General features: G+C 41.2%; 1 protein-coding gene and 2 long non-coding RNA genes across 11 annotated transcripts in view; 2 read left to right on the top strand and 1 right to left on the bottom strand.

Annotated features, from left to right (window-relative positions):
* The window catches only part of LOC106028677 (uncharacterized), a 51,806-nt gene extending 50,481 nt beyond the window's left edge, over positions 1-1,325 (bottom strand). For 3 of the 9 annotated variants that reach the window (XR_010043369.1, XR_010043368.1, XR_010043372.1), the window contains exon 1: positions 1,007-1,324. This is a non-coding gene — a long non-coding RNA (uncharacterized LOC106028677). Of the gene's footprint in view, positions 1-1,006 lie in introns of all 9 variants that reach the window. The other 6 variants (XR_010043370.1, XR_010043371.1, XR_010043374.1 and 3 more) reach the window with 3 other exon arrangements.
* LOC100719991 (T cell receptor alpha chain MC.7.G5-like) overlaps positions 1-17,834 on the top strand; it is a 556,517-nt gene that overhangs the window by 459,280 nt on the left and 79,403 nt on the right.
* LOC106028675 (uncharacterized) lies at positions 2,093-17,580 on the top strand. Its single transcript, XR_001202284.2, has 5 exons — positions 2,093-2,248; positions 14,051-14,329; positions 14,881-14,946; positions 15,297-15,410; positions 16,570-17,580. It is a non-coding gene; the product is annotated as an uncharacterized LOC106028675 (long non-coding RNA).

Genomic DNA, 17,834 nt, shown 5'->3' with positions numbered 1-17,834 from the left:
ATCAGGCTCTCTCTAGGAGGCCCAAATTTTCCTGCTTTCTGCCCTATTCTGCTTCACTGTTTGTTATTGAGACAATAACATTCCATGGTTTTTTTAAATCAGAAAAAAAATGTTAGACTTTGCAGATTTGAAGCTGCTTAGCGTTTACAGGGCGGGCATGTGGTTGCACATACAGTGGGCAGGAATCATCAGAAAGATGATAAATGAAATAGTAATTCCTAAATTAAGTGACCAGTTGGCCTAAGACATTCGGTGAGTATGAATATCAACCATTGTACAATCCTGCTTCTCTTCTGATAAGCCACAGCAACAGCAAAACACATACTCTCCTTTAATGGTTAACTCTGAAGATCACTTTCAATGAACCTATCACGTTGCTTTATTTTCACAATGATGGTAGTACAGATAAAAAAAAAAAAAAAAAACTCTGGTGTTTTAGTGGCTCAAGGAAAGTTTTCAAGAGCATGATTAAACCAAAAGGCAGAAATCAAGTAAGAGAGTAACTAAAAAGTGTCTGCTGGCTTTGACTGGCGCCCTGGATTCCCACTGCTCAGACTGTGCCCTGCACAAGTGTGTTTGGTCAAGAGAAGAAGTGAGTCTGAAATTCAGCTCATGGCCTGTTGGAGTAACCATGGCCTTGGTGCAGAGCAGTAGCATCTGGAGAAAGAGGCACCTTTTACAAAGCCCACCAAAGTGCATGCACTGTTTGCAAGGTCTAAAGAAATTGCCTCTGCCTCTGCCCAGCAGGTTGCCTTTCCTGAATCTCACAAAGCACCATGTGAGCTACTAGCCCTGAATTAAGCAACTGAAAGGTCAAGAAAAAAGAATAAATTTGAAATTTACATGAAAGCCCATTGTAGACTGTATAACACTATGCAAGACTAAAGCAGGGCAAGCAAAGGTGATTCAGAAGCTTAGCAGGTGACAGGAGAAATTGCATTGACCACAAGCATTCTCTGCCTACCCCACAGCACGTAGAATGCACATGAGACATTCAGATACATACCAGATTTCTCCGTAGGAACCTATTTGAAGATAGACTAGCCAGAAAGCACAAATGGCAGTGGGCGTGATGATTTCTGAAAGTCCATTCTAATTACTGACCCCAGGGCAGGTCTAGTCAGCGGGGCAGAAGAGTCTGGGACAGAAGTGCCCAGGCAGCCTGGCTGATCTAACTGCCAAGCCCTTTGATTCTGCTGCAGGTTAACTCGCAGAAAACATCTGGTTCCGGAGGTTGTCAGAGGCTTACAGTATGAAACCTGGGGGAGGTTTTTGTAAAGCTCTATAGCACTGTGACTGGGGGTATACGCACAGTGCTACAAAACCCACAGAGACCTGTACAAAAACTTCAGGGCAGAGGCAGCACTTCCTTGGGAAATCCTTTGCCTATGTCCTGTGCTGCAGGGGATGAACACAGCAGGCAGCCTTCCCTCCTTGCTCTGTAGCCCAGCAGGAATGCTAGGAAGCCAACTGGATCAGGGGAGAAGGGGAGAAGACACCACTCTGGCCTCTCACTCGCTGCAGTTCTTCCTGGGTGAAAGTGGCATTTCAACATTTTCTTACAGTACATGTTGAGAATACAAGAAAACTGTTGTGTTAAAATGATCTTGCTTGTCCTGCATTCATGTTGATCTTATTGCAAAAAATAAAAATAAAAAGAATTATATGAGTCATTTCATATGAACCCAAGTCCCTAGAGAGGTTTGTTTAGGTGCTTTGCTTTTACAGTTTGGGATTGTGGATTTGGAGATTGATTTATATGTAGGAAACCATCAGTCAGTGCTTCATGTCACCCTGTCTCCTCTTGCACTACACATTATCTGACCATAAAGTAACACTGGTAGTAATCACAGACTCCAGACCCAGCACCTCAATAGTCCCAGCCTTCCAAATTGAGCATTAGGGGTGTGCCAAAAAAATGAGACAATCCAAAACAATCAAAGGTACAGTTCAGAGAACTTCAGCAGTGTGCTAGGCTGGAAACGTTTGCCTTGGGAATATGTGCTGCCACCAACTCCCTGAAAACAAGCAAAGCCATCCCTACCAACAGTTGTTAAATTGGCAAGAACCTGTTGGATGAGTAACAAGTGCCATCTTGCAAGGAGCTGAGCATGAAAGACACTCCAGCCCTGAAGCTGATAGGACAGAGGAAGGCGGAAGTGCTGTGGAGGTTTTTAGAAGGCCCTCAACGGCTGTGACACAGATAAACTCTTCTTTGGACAAGGAACCCGCTTGACTGTGGAACCAAGTAAGTAATTTTTTTGTCTGAAATCTTAAGTTAAGGCATCCTCCACCCAGAGAAACAGAAATATCAGGAAAGCTACAAGAGGAGGAGGAGAGGGTACTAGGTCAGTGTAATTGTGTAATTAGTGTGATAGCATCCAGGAGGACCCTTGGGAAGAGGTAAATTATGATTAGCCCTCTGTAAGAGTCTTGGGGAAAGTGTTGGTTTAAAAAGCAAAAAGCAGGTTTGAGGGGATGTGAAAGAACCCATAGAGTGCACAGAAATTGGAAAGAACTCTGCCCAGTCCACAAGATTTGGGTCAGGCTGTAGAAACCACAGGGTCAATGGCCCAGCTCACTGAGCAGAGTCAAAATGGACCTGGAATGAGGTTGGCCTGAGTCCGTGTGATCCTATCGAGGTGGTTCCAGATATAAACAGCCCTGATCTTTACTAGACTGAACTCATGTTCTCAGCAGAGCCCAAAACCAAATCTTTCTCTTAGGTATGAAGTATTAAGCCAGATCTAGGGGTCATTTGTTGTAAATATGTGGTCACCTTTCTCTTTAGAAGGAAGGAAAGTGTTTAGACATTTGTTTCTAATTAGTTAAGCTTCAAGTGAAATACAGGCTACTAGAAAGAAATATGAAATATTGTGCTTCCCAATTAGACCAGATTCCAAGCAGAACAAACTTTTGTGTGTAATGTTTTCAGCTAAGAAATGTTCTAGAGTCAGACTGGCTCTCGAAGGATTCACAGTGTTCATCTTCTTCCTAAAGAGGATGTGGTGCCACTCACTAATTAACTGTTATAAAGGAATCAGTGTTAAAGTTGTTGAAGAATTGTGCTAACACAGAAGGTATAGTTTGTTAAGTGACATTTGAATTCAGCGGTGAGTTAAAAAAAAGTGGTACCTAAAAAAAGACAGTGGTCTGAAACTTGGCAGCAGCTTCAAATTAGTGACTATTAGTCTTAAACCAGATAAAGTAATATATCAATACAAAAATCTATTTCAAAGGTCTTAGAGAAGCCTAGCAATAGGGATCAATGGCCCCAAATCTACCAAACTAGCCACTAGAAAAGAAAGAACACATCCCGCCCTGATGACTTGCCCTCCAGCTTACATTTTCCTAAGTAAGAGGTGGACGGGTGTAATGGGGGAGGCATCGCTCAGAGACAGTGGGGAAACAGACAGGCCCGTGTGTATGAAGTGAAGGAGGCAGAGGCCTGGGGGCAGAGGCAGGAAACGGACAAGCCTGGAGTATGGGGGCACCCCAGGCCTCACATGCTGTGAAGAAACAGGGCCCAAACTCCACGTATGGAAAGACAGGCTCAGATACAAGGTAGCAGAATTACACAGCAAAACTCAAAAGTTTTTTCTTTTAATCAAAATCTTGATAAGATTTTGTAAGTTGGAGTGATTCAGGCTCTTGCCTTTAAACATCTCTGAAGTTAAAACTTCTCACTAAATAGTTTGTTCACATTCCCAACAAAGTTAGCAACTGATTTCCCTTAATATCCCTTTGTTCGCCAAGTTCTTCATCGTGAATCAAGTTGCTCTGTGTATTGATTCTCTGGGGCCAGAATTTCCTTGAATGTGGAGAGGCTCCCAGTAACACCGCTTAGCAAAGTTATAATCTAAATCATCTGTCTACATCTACAGTCTGTGCTCTTAAGTTTGACCTCACTCTTCTATTGAGGCTGCTCCATTAGTACAAGGGTGTGGAGGTTCTGCCTGTTTGGCCCAGCAGAGCACGGGATTGTAGATATTTTGAAGCTGGACTTTTTCATATGGACTGAGCTTTTAATACATACCAGAATAGTATAGGAAGCCATCAAAACCATGTGATTAAAATTTTCCTCTTGATTATATTTTAAGTTAAAAAGTAAAAAATTTAAAGAAAAATTTAAAGAAAATTTAAAGAAAAAATTTAAAGAAAATTGTTTAGAAAATTGTGATGGTAGATAGGACCAACAAAAGAGATGTGATTATTTGAAGTTTGGAGAAAGCTTAGCAGATACATTGTTATCTTTCGAAATGGAAAAAAGTAAGGAGCATCTAAAGGGGGCAGGATTCAGAATAACTTTGAGTGGAACCTTCCTTCAACCAACTAATATTGGATCAATGAAGCATCACTGCGAATTCAGGCCTTTATCTTCTCAGAAGTCTACTTTCTTTTGATGCTTTCTTTCCTCAGGAGATTCTTTCAAGTTCTTATCTGCAGGGTTCCCAGGTAGCACAGAACTAACAGAGGTCTGCACACATCCACACCGCACACCCCACCACACATTTTAGCTCCTAGGTAGAGCAAAGCTGGGGACACCACTTGACTTCATAAAACAGACCAGAGAACACACAAAACAGTACGTAAGCACCACAATGTAAATGAGTGCTAGGCACAATGATGACATTGTGTAGAAGGCTAGAAAAGGGTCACAGTCATCAGGAACATCTTCATGAAAGTAAACCATGAGACAGACTTAACATTCTATCTATTCTTATATATCACCACTACATCAATTACCACCTCTTGAATGCCTATCATGTGTCAGGCCACTGGGCTAGGCATTTTTTAAGTGCCATTTTGTCCACTCTCACAATGATCATGTGGAATTAGTTGCCATTGTTTGTATTTTAAAGATCAGAAAACTGAATCTCAGAGAGGTTCCCCATGTCACAAAACTTAGCAAAGTTACAATTTGAATCATCTGACTACATCTACAGTCCGTGCCCTTAAGACCTCACGCTTCTGTTGAGGCTGTTAGAAGCACAGGGGTGTGGAGGTCCTGCCTGTTTGGGCCAGCTGTTCTCTCAGGCCTCTGCTGAGCTGCGGCAGAAGCTGAGACAACAGTATGCTGCTTCCCTTCCACTTGTCACCCCCCACCACTTCCTTCAAGGAGCCATTCTCCTTCCTCAGGAGGAGCCAGGAGAGGCCCACTCTACACACCACATTCCTGGAGCCCAAGAGCATCTAAACACAGAAAGGTGACCACAGAATCTCCCTTTTCTCTAAGGAAGAGGAGCCCATAAAATTCTAGACTCATCAACATGTTTCCAGAATTCCTAGGAATCATTTTCTGTTCCTCCCAGACAGTGGCCCTTGGGCTGGCATCTTGGACATACTCTCTGTCATGATGATCACCTCCTAGAAAAGAGACCTCACACCTCCAGATCACTCTGTCTACTCTTCTTCCTTTTCCAAGTCTACTTAATGGTTGATTCCTGTGAGTTCTTCCCCAGCCACAACTTATCATTCTGCAGATGCCTTCCCTCCACTATGATGTATAGTCCTCTTACCCACCGGAAACTATTTGCTAACTTATTGTCCTCTTGCCTTGCTCCATGAGGGCAAGGACTTTGAGATGGCCCTTACATCTCCAGAAATACATTAGAGGCACTCAGTCAGTGTTACATAAATGAATTGGTCAGTCAGAAGACCAGTCAACTGTGGAAGGGAGAAGAAAATAGAAGGGAACTGGAAACCTGCAGAGCCAAGCCTGAGTCCCAGCTCGGCAACATGTGATATGTCACTATCACTAGGTGCTGAGCATTATTCAAGGGACCAAGGAATCAACACAAACAAAACAAGCAAATCTATGCCAATTTGGAGCTAACTTTCAAATGGCCAAAGACGGAGGGTAAAATAACACTATTTTATGTGATTATAAGCTCTGTGAAGAAAAATAAAGCAGAGAAATGGAATAAAGAGTACTAGTGAGAAGCAGCGGTGTGCACTTTTAAAGGCCTTATTGGAGGGTGATATTTGAGCAGACCAGAGTAGGCAGCAGTCAGAGCGAGTCACGCAGCTATCTGGAGGATGGGCACTTCCAGGCAGAGCAGAGTTGGTGTTGCCTGGAGTAAAGAGTCAGGAGGCCACATAGTTCAGAGAAAGACTGTACCAAGGGGCAGAATTTGAAAATGAGGTCCGGTTCTCAGTAGGGGCAGGGAAGGGTAAGACCTTTGCTTTTGGATATGAGAGGGAAACTAGAGAACAGAATAGAAGTCACAATGGATTTAGAGAAAACAGCCGGGAAGAAAAAGACCTGGATTCCAGTCCTCCACCAATAGTATTAAGAAGTGGGCACCATCTTCATCTCAAAGAGCAAAAGAAAAATTCTGTTTTCCTTTTGTGACCTCTCCCAACAATCATTCCCAGGGGCCACTCTGTTTTTAATTAAATGATGCAACCCTGATATAAGCAAAACTTTTTTTCTAAGTCTCTCTCGAGTAAGCATTCTAGGGCTTTGTACATCAGGGCTCTGTAGTTTATAGAATGCTTTGGACACATCCTTTCCTTTAATTGTATAATCTACCAATATAGAAAATATTACCTTTATTTTATAAAGAAGGCTAATAAAGCTCAGCAAAGTTCAGGGCCTTGGCCAAGATTACACACTTAGGGACAGAATCAAAACTGAATTTTGAATCTTGTGACTTCATTCTACTTTACCACAACTGAGAACCACCCTACATTTCAGTGATTCTTAAAATGTGACCTACAACAATCCTTTATGGGTTCTAAACTGAGCGGAAAATGCATTTTCTCTCCATGGTGTTTTGAATGACATACAGGAAATCTCGTAGACTCTGATTTTTACATATGACAGAAGCCAATTTAACTTCACTTCTAAGTGTAAGTATGGCATTAAGGCTTGCTAAAATGTAGTATTTATGAATACATTATTAAAATGGACTGTGGAATTTAAATGTTTTGTACTAAAAAGGCCGGCTGCTGTGCAATGCTTGGCAGTGATGCAGGGGTATGCAATGGCATTGCTAAAAGTTTAGAGTGGAGAACAGAACCTACTGGGTCTTTACCCGACCCAAGTGTTGCCCGAAGGTTAAGAACCACTGCTCTATGGCCAGCATTCTGCCTTTCTTTCCCTGATCAAGCAGACAAACAGAAAACTCCTTTCCAGTATACACTTATGCTTTCTCATTCAGAGCACAAATTCTATCAGAAGGTAAAAGCTTGGATTTCTACATGATGCCAGAGTTCTCCCCTGTTTTGTCCTGAGTGTTAGTTAGCTTGTAAGACTGAAGAGGAGAGATGTTGATTAGCTGGAACAGAAAATCTCATCAGATGGGTGTCATGTGTTGTAGAAGCCTTAGTTAGCATAAAGACAAAAGCAAAATAGCTTTTGAATTATGTTTATTGGGTGTAGGGCAACAGTAATCTTTGTCAAAGGAATCTATCTAGAAGTAGAACCATGGAAATAAATTAACTTTTCTTTCTTGTGCACACTATACTTGACAATTGTCTTTGCTAAATATTTTCCTGAATCACTAAATTGGAAAATAGATCTCAAGTTCTTAAAAAATTCCTCCAGCAAGTAATTTAGCCATGGAGGGTTTGAGGAGCATGGACTGAGTCCTGTAAAACTCAGGGTGGGCATGTGCTTCATCCAGCCTTCTCAAGCTACTATCTTTCCTGGGCAGTTTTCTTGTCTTCCTGTGCCTAACTCTAGAGGACCAGCTCTCCCAACATCTGTGCAGTCACCAGGCACACATCTGGGTCATACCCTATAGGAATCACCTTGCAAACATTTGGGTGTTGAGTGTGTGGGATAATGAAGAGCATGCTAAACTGGGAATTCAGAAACCACGTTCCAATCTTTTTCCTTGGTTGATAAGTTCTGAAATTTCACTGAACTCTAGTTTCCCTGTAGTTGGATTGAAAGATTTACAAGATGTCATCTAGCCTGAGCACTCTGATTCTGATGATTCCCCAGAACAATTCTTAGAGATAATTTGACAGGAAAAATCGAGAAATCCAGTAATGTGAAAGTCCTATGGCCCAGTTGAAATTCTGTATTTAATTAAAAAAATAATGGAAGCAGGTCAAAATTTTCTCTATGCATCTATTAATAAACTTTGTGTGATCATAGAGATTTGGACAAGTGACAGCTTCCTTTATATCACCTATTACTCTAGGTAATGGTAGAAATTGGGCTCCAGAGACCTGAGAGTGAGACCACGCCCAGCCATTCACTGTCTTAGCTAATTTTGCCTTCAGTGATATCATTTGTGAGATGGACCTAATAATACCACCTCATGGAATTTGTTGCAGTGTTTGTTGAAGTAGTATAGACACCTGTTGTTTGTCAAGTAGTGAAGTATTTATACAATTGTAATTGTCTTTTGTGACTTGAATGACTTTTGCTCCAGCCATCATGTCCTTCCCCCTCCAACTGAGGCACAGCCTTATTATGGCTGACATACTTGAGCCTATGTATAGTTATGTTTCAGCTCACAATAGCAGCTCTCTGCAAAGCCAAAATGATTCTTCATCCCTGTGTAAACGCAGTCCTGCAGTAAGATATGGTCAACAGAGATGGCAGGTTGATGGAATAACAGCAGAAAACCTATGAATTTCCCCTAAATGTCAACACTCAGAACACAGTAGATATGAGAGTGCCAGAACACACTGTTTAGAACTCAGAAGCCCCTGCAAAGTTCTGTGTCTCCAGCACCCCTCATCCTGCTCCACCTACCCACTTCCAAGCAGGTGAGGTAGACTATCAGGAGGAGAGTAGGCAGCAAGGTTGTTGCACTGATGCCTACGTAGTGCTATACCAGCACAGCTTATCTTTGAAACTGGGACTCAGCTCTTGTGGAACCAAGTAAGTTATGCATCTTGCGCTCTCTCTCTCTCTCTCTCTCTCTCTCTCTCTCTCTCACTCGCCCTCCCTCTCTTTTGTCTTGCACTTGCCTCTTTATTTTACTGAGAATTTACATTAAACCAGCATGGTAGACGCAGACTCCTTGCTCCCCAAAGTCCCGTCTTAGCCTGGCTCTGAGTTACATATTCATCTCTTGCAAACTTCAATCAGTAGTCTGAATGAGGGCTCAGAAATCCACAACCAATGTAGAAAGACAGCCACCAACTCCCAAACAATACAGAAATAATGGTGCTTTCATGGAAGTGACTGTCTCTTTTCCACTGGCCCATTCTAATGTCTGGGCCACATTCAGGTAATTTGGCTGCCAACAGTCAAACACTAACCCCAGGCCAGAAAACAATAATCTTTCCCATACTTCCCAAAATGCTGAGTCTGATGAGGCATGCATTGCCTTTCATATGGTTAGGCATCGATTTTGTTTATTTCACAGGAAATAAATAAGTGGGAACATGTACACGAATGTGATGAGGCTGCTTGACAATCCTAAAAGCAAGTGGTGATGTCAACATGGTCTCTGTTGCTCAGAGGATGTATAAACTTGCAGGGTTTCTTTATTGCCTATTGCTTCCAGTAAAATAGTAGGATTTGGTGGATTTTCTTATCTTTGAAAGGAGAGAGACTAGAGTAATGAAAAGATGGAGGGAACCATGTTGTAGTTGATTGCAGTCTGATAGAGGTTCAGCAAATTGCACATGGGTAAAAAGGATTGTTTCACTTTCCCTTTAAGTCACTTCCACCTGAAATTCTAAATTGTGTGCAATGCTAGAATCAAATCCTGGAGCTCATGCTTTTGTGAGTCTTGAGGGAAAAAAATGAAACCAATGCTTAGCCTCTCTGCAGGGACACAGACCACACTTTCTACTGACACTCCATTTGTTTCTCTGGTTTTCTCCTCTTGCAGTGATGGCGTGAAATATAATGACATGACGCTCAGGTAGAGGAAATGAGAATTTCAAACCATGTCCCCAGTCCCAAAAGTTTTGACAAGAAATAATGACCCTGCACAACTGTCATTCTTCTGCCTGATTCTACCCCTAGACTCTTGAGTTTTGGTGAACAGATAGACTAATCCATATGGTCTTTAAGTTCTATTTTACATGATTACTGTACACTCCCAAGACTTGTATCTAGACCCAGAAGTCAGTAGAAATTATAAAACAAAAATGAGCAATCCAAAGCAAAAACTGGCTTCTCCGACCTGCATCCACAATTCACAGCACCAATGGGATCCCCCAAAGGCAACCAATTTTTATTCAACTCTCAGGTCTTGAAAGCCTTTCAGTGGGATCAGGGAATTAGCAAGGAGATTCATTATTACTATGAGATTCACTGAGTGATGGGGAAAATTAGGTTTCTAATGAAAATCAGCATTTGAGACCCAAGAGAAGGGAACCAGAGTATGAGAGCAGGACCTGCTTCTAATACCTCCTCTCCTTGGCCTAGCATTCATTATAAGAAATGTCAATACAGCGTTCCATTCCTACATCGAGCTGTTTTCTTCTTAGAGAGCCCTCAAAATAAATTAGAGTTGAGTTTTGCATCGTGAAGGTACCCATATCAATCACCTGTAATCCTCTTCTGCCCTGTTTCAACTCTGTCCCTACATCTTTTGGATGGGAAATTTATACTCATTTTCCTATCCAACCATTCAACTATTATTAGTCTCAAAGGGAACTGAGACTCTGTGTTCTTGGTCACTTGGTCTCATCAATAGCAACTTTGTAGTTCTCTGAGCTGCAGAGACACTCAGCAAGACAGCAGGCAGGAGAGGCAGGCACAGATGCACAAGTGTTCAAGCCCGGGACCCAGGGTCAGCCCCAGGCAGGTCACCTGAAAGGCAGTGTCACAGTGTGCTCCTGGGACCCTGAAAGATGTTTTTTGGAGCTGGCATCAAACTCTTCATTGAACCTTGTAAGTTGATATCTATAGATAATTTGAGTCCTGGGAATGGGGTTGCCATGCAGTTTGCATTTCAAATTGTAAGTAGAAAGTTAATTTATAATTAAGAGATGGAGTAATATGATGTATAAAGTGGGCTAGAGTGAAGACATTGAGTCACTAAAGTAGATATTATCACTTTTGTTTTAAAAATTTATAAATATTAAAACTATAGTCCCCATGGATTGTGAAATATCTACAGCAACCCAAAAAGCCCAAGAAATCTAAGAGAATCACACTAGTAGTAGAAGTAGTTAGATGTAGAGAAGACATTTTCCAAGACACTCTGGCCCAAATTCCCCAGGAAGTTGCTTGATCCTTATACACCCACCCCTTGGTTAAACAGACTAGCACACATACCCCCTTGCAATTCACAAATGTTCTGCAGCTTGGAAGAATCTAAAGCAAGAAAGTTAGCATGATCAGAGCAATCAGGTAGAGCAAATTTTCAGGGTTTAAGTTAAATGCAATACTAGTAGAGAGTACTAAAATTCTGAGTGACATTGATTATAGATGTTGTAATTAGTATGATACCAGTAGGAATTTCCATCTGAATCTCAAAGAGATGATATCCAAGTTTATAAATTAAGAAAGACTGATCAGGAAAGATACAATTGTTGGTTGTTTAAATTAGGGTTTTCCTAGGGGATAACAATTGTTGGTTTTTTACTTTTAACCTGCATATAATCTTAATGTCTTACTAATGCTCATAAAAAAAGAGAAAGTCCAAAAGTAAGATTAAGTATCCAAACAAATATACTTGAAACATGTATTAAAATTTAATTATATTCATAGAACAAGAAGACAGACTATTGTCAAAGGGCAAACAATTAAACTCTTAATTTAAATCTGGCCCAAAATTTAAATCTTGTTTTAAAGTTCACACAACTTTAAATTTGGGTTTAAGTTAAATATAAAATAGACTAGGATACATATGGCAACCACCCTGCATGTTTATATCTATGAAAAAGAAAAAAGGAAGGTTTAGTTCAATCACATAGCCTCTTTTTTATTACCATGATACCAAAGAATAGATTAAATAAAATATTTTTCTTTCAACTGCCTTGAATACACAGTCATTAATTTAAATACAGGGCCTGAGAAAAATGTTTTATGACCTCAGTACATTATACTGTTTCTGAAATGCTGACTAATCAATTCAGAGTTCAATATCCTAAGTGGCTGAACTTTTTCAAACATATGTCTTTTCAGTTACATCACATTGTTCAAATTATTCAAAACCAATTTCCCCAGCCCAAAATGATCACTGGCAAATGCCTGATGAATTTAGATGTCAAAATCTCAAGCAAGCTTTAACTGTCCAACTAAATCAAACTAGTTTTGATCTAAAATATCTTAAATATGTTACTATTTAATATCCAAGGAGATGGGGCTTAGGTTTTTTGTTTTGTTATTAAGTTTGGTTTTCATGGTCTTTGTTGTTGTTGCTGTTGTTTAATGGACAAATTTCTTTTCTAACTCATAACTGCCATGACTATCAGCCATAACCTGTCTTAAACCAAAGGTAGGTTCATGAACAACAAATAGCACAGTTGTGTAGAGAGCTGAGTAAGCAAGTCATGTGGTTCCCAGCCGTTAATGCCTAGATTATCAGTTTCTGCTATCAGTGCCTTACACTATGCAAGAAAACAAACCAGTAAAGGTTTTCTCATACAAGTTAAAAGCAGGTTCCAGGAAAACCCGTTAGAAAAATCTCCCCTCTCATCTAGAGCTAAAGCCAAAACAAGGAGCTTGATTCTGGGGAATGATTTTCTTGCCTAAGTGATTGGAACAGAACCCCATCTTTTAACTGAGCATCTTGGAGAAGAAAACAAAAATGGAGAATGCTGTTGGTAGTGATGAGGGGGCTTCTTTGGACATCTTATCTCCTAGGAAAGCCCTACTCATCCATGGTCTAGTCACAAAGTGGTGATCAGGAGGAACTCTTTGACTAAAAATCATTTCCTCTCAACCAGCTATAACCAACTGATTTGGTTTGTAGCTCCATTTCCAGGGATTGCACAACCGAACCTGTAACCCAGACACAGGGAAAAGCTTTAGAACTATCATTTCTTTTCTGTTTACACATTCATTACCAAACTTTCTCTTTAGTAGCACTTAATGTCTTGACTGTAAACCAAAGAGGATAAAGTCTGCTAGAATTCAGCGTAGTTTTCATTTCATTCCAAGAAGCTAAAAATCTCCAAAGTTACAAATGCTAAGAGCCATGTTCACAGGAGCAATTAAGACTGAAAACCAGAAATGAAGCTTAAGACTGAAAATATATCCAGATCACTTTTCACGCGTTGATTGTCTCTCCTGATTCAGAGACAAGCAAGGCTCTTTCCTTAGCAATCATTTGAAGACAGTCTGAGAATCCTAGTCTCCAGGACACAAAATTTATCACAATTCAGAAACTTCGATGAAGCACAGTGTGAAAAAATCATTACTACCTTCTTCAAAGTTTCAAGAATTTCAGTTTTAAGGAGAGAGAAAGATGCATACAAAGTAGCAGATAGATAGCAGTTCAAGGTAAGGCATAAAAGAAGACAAAGACAGGAAGGAGCCCAATTACTAGGACCAACATTCCACAACTCCTCTCAGAGTAAGACAGCAAAAAGTGGGCTTAAACCCGTTTTACATCTACAAGTACTTTCTGAGAATGATAGTTGTTTCTTCTGATTAAAAGATTCAAGGGAAATTGTACAATAGCCAACCTGTTACAAAAGAATAAGTATTCACCTAATGACAAAGTGATATACTGCTTAGCTTCAGCCAGCCCTTCTGCCCCTGAAAAGGGGTGACACCTGCAGTGATTGTGACACTGCCATCCTCAGAGCCTTTGAACCAGTTTTGCAGGCCTTTTGTGATCCTCAGTTCTTTCACTGGCATAATGCACAGCACGAGCAGCCACCCTAATCCAGAAACTTCTTCGTAGCTGTTATATTGCACCTCTGCTCCACCACTTCCTCTTTGTGCCTTCTAAACCTAGAAGTCAAACTAACTGTCCTTCATTCACCTTGGAATGATTATTATTTTATGGAGGTACTAACAAGCCAAGGCCACCAACAAGATGCAGGGGTTCTAGATTGTAGTGTTTGGCCCTTTTTTTTTTACTGTTTGACCCAGAAAAACTGAGATAATCACCACTGTTAAACTCTCACAAAGCTGTAATCATCTGATGAAATAATTTGATCTCATTTGCAGGAATTCAGCCTCCTTCCAAACCATCTGTTTTTGTCATGAAAAATGGAACAAAAGTTGCTTGTCTGGTGAAGGATTTCTATCCCAAGAACATAAATATAAATCTCGTATCATCTAATAAGGTAAAGGAATTTGAACCTGCGGTTGTCGTCTCTCCCAGCGGGAAGTACAGTGCTGTCAAGCTTGGTCAGTACGAAGATCCAAATTCAGTAACATGTTCAGTTCAGCTCAACAATGAAACCGTGAGTTCCACTGACTTCGAAGTGAAGACAACTTCATCAGGTAGGTATCTGACTTCAAGGGTCTGGAGACAATGAAGAAGGAAATTTGAGGGGGAAAGAAGCTAAAAATGTAGACTCTGGGTAGATCATCATTCTCAATTTAGCATCATTCTGGAAAAAAGATTTAGGGTCCTCATTAGTGACTGGGAAGAAAATGGCCTTCACCCCTTGTTGGAATCTAAGACAAATCCCATTTCATTTATCCCCCCCTCTCTCCTCTTCACCAACAACTATCTCTTTCAATAAAGGAGATGCCATCCTATAGTAGGATCTGGCATTGAAATTCCTGGTGCATCTAGTCCAAAGAAAGAGCAGCTCAGTTAAAAATCCTAGTCCTACTTACGTATTGTAGTATGTCTGGATAGTGTCTCTGTGGCACCCAGAAAGTCCAGACCAGGAGGCATGCTAACTACATAATCATGACTAGACCCTAACTAAGTTATATTCTCTGGTCCCCAGTTTACTTATCTAAAGTCTCCTCTAGTTTTAAAACCCTACAATCCTGAGTCCCCTGGTTGTCAACATAGCTTTGACCACTGCTGTTTTTTTCAGACTTTCGAACACAAACTGAACCTGCAAACAGGAACCAACCTGAAAAGACCTGCCATGAACCAAAAGGTTAGTTCCACTCACAGGGTGAAGTTCACAATTGAGGCACCATAATTATAAACAGAGACTAAAAAGAATTAGATTTCAAAAGAAAACAGTAACCATGCTGAGCCCAGTTGGCCCCCTTCGTGCCCGACTGTCCCAGCAGAGCCCACCTGCTGCAAGCTTGTGTTTCCAAAGCTCACTCGCTAGGTGCAAGCAGCACTCCAAGGACTCTGAATGCACCTGGCACCAAGCTGGGGTTCCCAGGACAAGCAGGGTGATCTGGAGCATGCTGGTCACAGTGTTGTAAGCCTAATATTTAGAAAGGAGTTTGATCTTTCCCTGAATTTACCATCTTTTCTCTTGTTCAACCATAGTTTATATCCCGACGATGAACATGATGTCTCTCACAGTGCTGGGGCTGCGAATGCTGTTTGTCAAGAGCGTGGCCATAAATTTTGTCTTGACTGCCAAGCTATTTTTCTTTTAAGGTAAAAATTAGCTGCTACTTAGTCCTGTATCCGCCAAATTATGCTGTACATGGAGAAAAGAGATTTAGAAATGGTAAGAAAGCAAAAAGTATTTGGAAGAGAAAAAAATGCAAAGCAACACATTTAGAATTAATAAGGCAGGCTATCTCAGACATAACATCCCACATCCTGTTATTCTTTTATTTTGAACCAGACTCAAAGCTCATTATGTACTATAAGGTAATCTCTTTTTAATATACCAGGTAATAACCACCAACTCCAGCCCAAGGAGAAAATAAGGAGAATTAGTCTTTTTTAACAGTTCTTTTGTTTATTGGCCAAGGGACCATGGGTTATTTGCAAGACTTTAAATGAAACTTAGTTAGAATAATGCTCAGGAAATGCAGAATTCATCTTTATCCAGATAAAGGAGATACCAGGTACCATTCCTTAATCATAAAGTCTGATGTGTGGACCAGCCTATCCTGGGAATTAACTTATACCACCATTAGTAGTGAACAACTCTGTTAGCTACCCAGGACACATGCAAAGATGAGACAGAGATGTTAATTATTTTCCCACTATTTATATTCCATTTTTAGACAATCTTCTAGATGGAATTCAAACCAGGGCTTACGAACCTCCTCCCCCTTACTCCCTTCCAAATGCCCCCAAATATCCATCAGTCCTAATTTCTGTTCTAGAAACAACTCTGTAACAGAGTATTGGCCTGGTCAACCCAGACTGTAAAATACCCAGTCATTCATACATGGCTGTCCAGCTCCCAGGACTGTATTAACAGTACTGTACTAACAGTCCCGGGAACACAGGCAGCGTGGTTATACAAATAGCGCTGTGTAAGGAGTCAGAGAGCCACGTCTCAGTCTTAACTTTGTCATTTGCTCACTATGTTGCCTTAGTAAGATTGTTTCCCTTCTCTAGGCTGAGTTTGAGAGCGACTACAGGAGCAAATAGGTTTCATAGCTTGTGCCAATACAGATAGACTCTACCAATAGCTGAATTACCAGGCCACGTATACCAGGCCAGGTGCCACTGCTGATTTGTGAAGTCTGCTGTGGTACCGTGCAGTGGGTACCAGCCATCCCAAGCAATATCAGAGCTACAGAGCCCTTCTAGCCTTTAGGTCTGTGATTTTGTAATGACTTTCTTTCACTTACAGATTGACTGGCATGAGGAAGCTACGCTCACTGGTGGAAATCAAAAGCATAAAAGATGCTGTCTCCTAGGCTTCTGATTTCTTGGTGATTCAGGTCGACCTGTCACCACCTTATTTAAATCAGTTTCCCACTGAAGACAACAAACCCAGCTCATCTTTCAATCTGGTAGAAAACAAATGTCCTTGGCAATGGGGGTTATGATTCTAACTACTTTATATGCTGTTTTATGCAGGGATGAATAGACATAAAAATATAGGGCCTATTTTATTATATTCCTACAACTGATACACAGTGAAAAATAATACATCATTATTTTTCACTCTTTCTTTCCAAAAGTAGCAAGTTGGAGCTAACAGGTCCCTGCTTCAATGTCTATAATGAAAGTTGGCCCTGAGAGGAGGAGAGCAGGTGTCCTTTTATCTACACACGGCAGGTTCTGCCCAAACCAGCACTAGTTTCACCCAAGAAGCCATCCTCATCTTCTCTCGTGCGGCTCATCCAACCTCTGCATTCATTCCAGCAGCCACTGGAGATATTACACAGCAGTGAGGGGACAGGGACAATGTTGGTGCTTTCCTCTTTTCCTGATACTTTACAAAATTATACTCTTTAAGCAGGCAACGGGGTTTCTCAAATCTCACTAGCACTTGTCCTTTCCGTTAGCAAAGATCAGAGCAAAATACAGAGGAAAAGCACTTGTTTCTGCTAATTGTTTTAACATTCATGGACTGACTCTGAGTCCCAGGCACTGTACTGAGGTACGAAGATGAGAAGGACATAGGTCCTGCTTTTAAGCATCTCACTGTGCAAGCATTTTTTAGAGGGAAAGAAATGAGGCTTCTATTTTTCCCTGTAAAAAACAGTATCTTTATTGTCTTTTGCCTGCCAATCTGTATGGAGGGAGTTAGAGATCATTGGACACTGATGCTTTTGCTTGGGTCTTTGATGTGTTGGGCCCTCTTTCTTAGCCCCTGTCTCTGTTGCATTTATTAAACCGCACTGTGTGCACCTTGCCTCTGGCTTTACTCATTGCGGGCCACCATGGGGGGAAAGTCAGCGCTGTGAACTCATATTAGTCAGCCAAAAGCCACACTGAGCTTATAGGTCACACTGCGGCTTCCTGGGCCCCAAGCCTGAGGCTCTCGCCTGGGGGACGCAGTTCTGGTTTCCTGCTGCTGCAGCTGCTATTATTACAGCAATAATCAGCAGCTTGTGCAGCTTGGAGCCTGCAACTCCCACCTCAGCAAGGCCACAGCTCTGCCCAAGG

Source organism: Cavia porcellus, unplaced genomic scaffold (assembly GCF_034190915.1).
Source record: "Cavia porcellus strain 051 isolate PalLab524CR breed Dunkin Hartley unplaced genomic scaffold, mCavPor4.1 scaffold_26, whole genome shotgun sequence".
Classification (NCBI taxonomy): Eukaryota; Metazoa; Chordata; class Mammalia; order Rodentia; family Caviidae; genus Cavia; species Cavia porcellus.
Note: the sequence above shows the minus strand (reverse complement) of the source record. Positions and strands in the feature narration are given on the sequence as shown.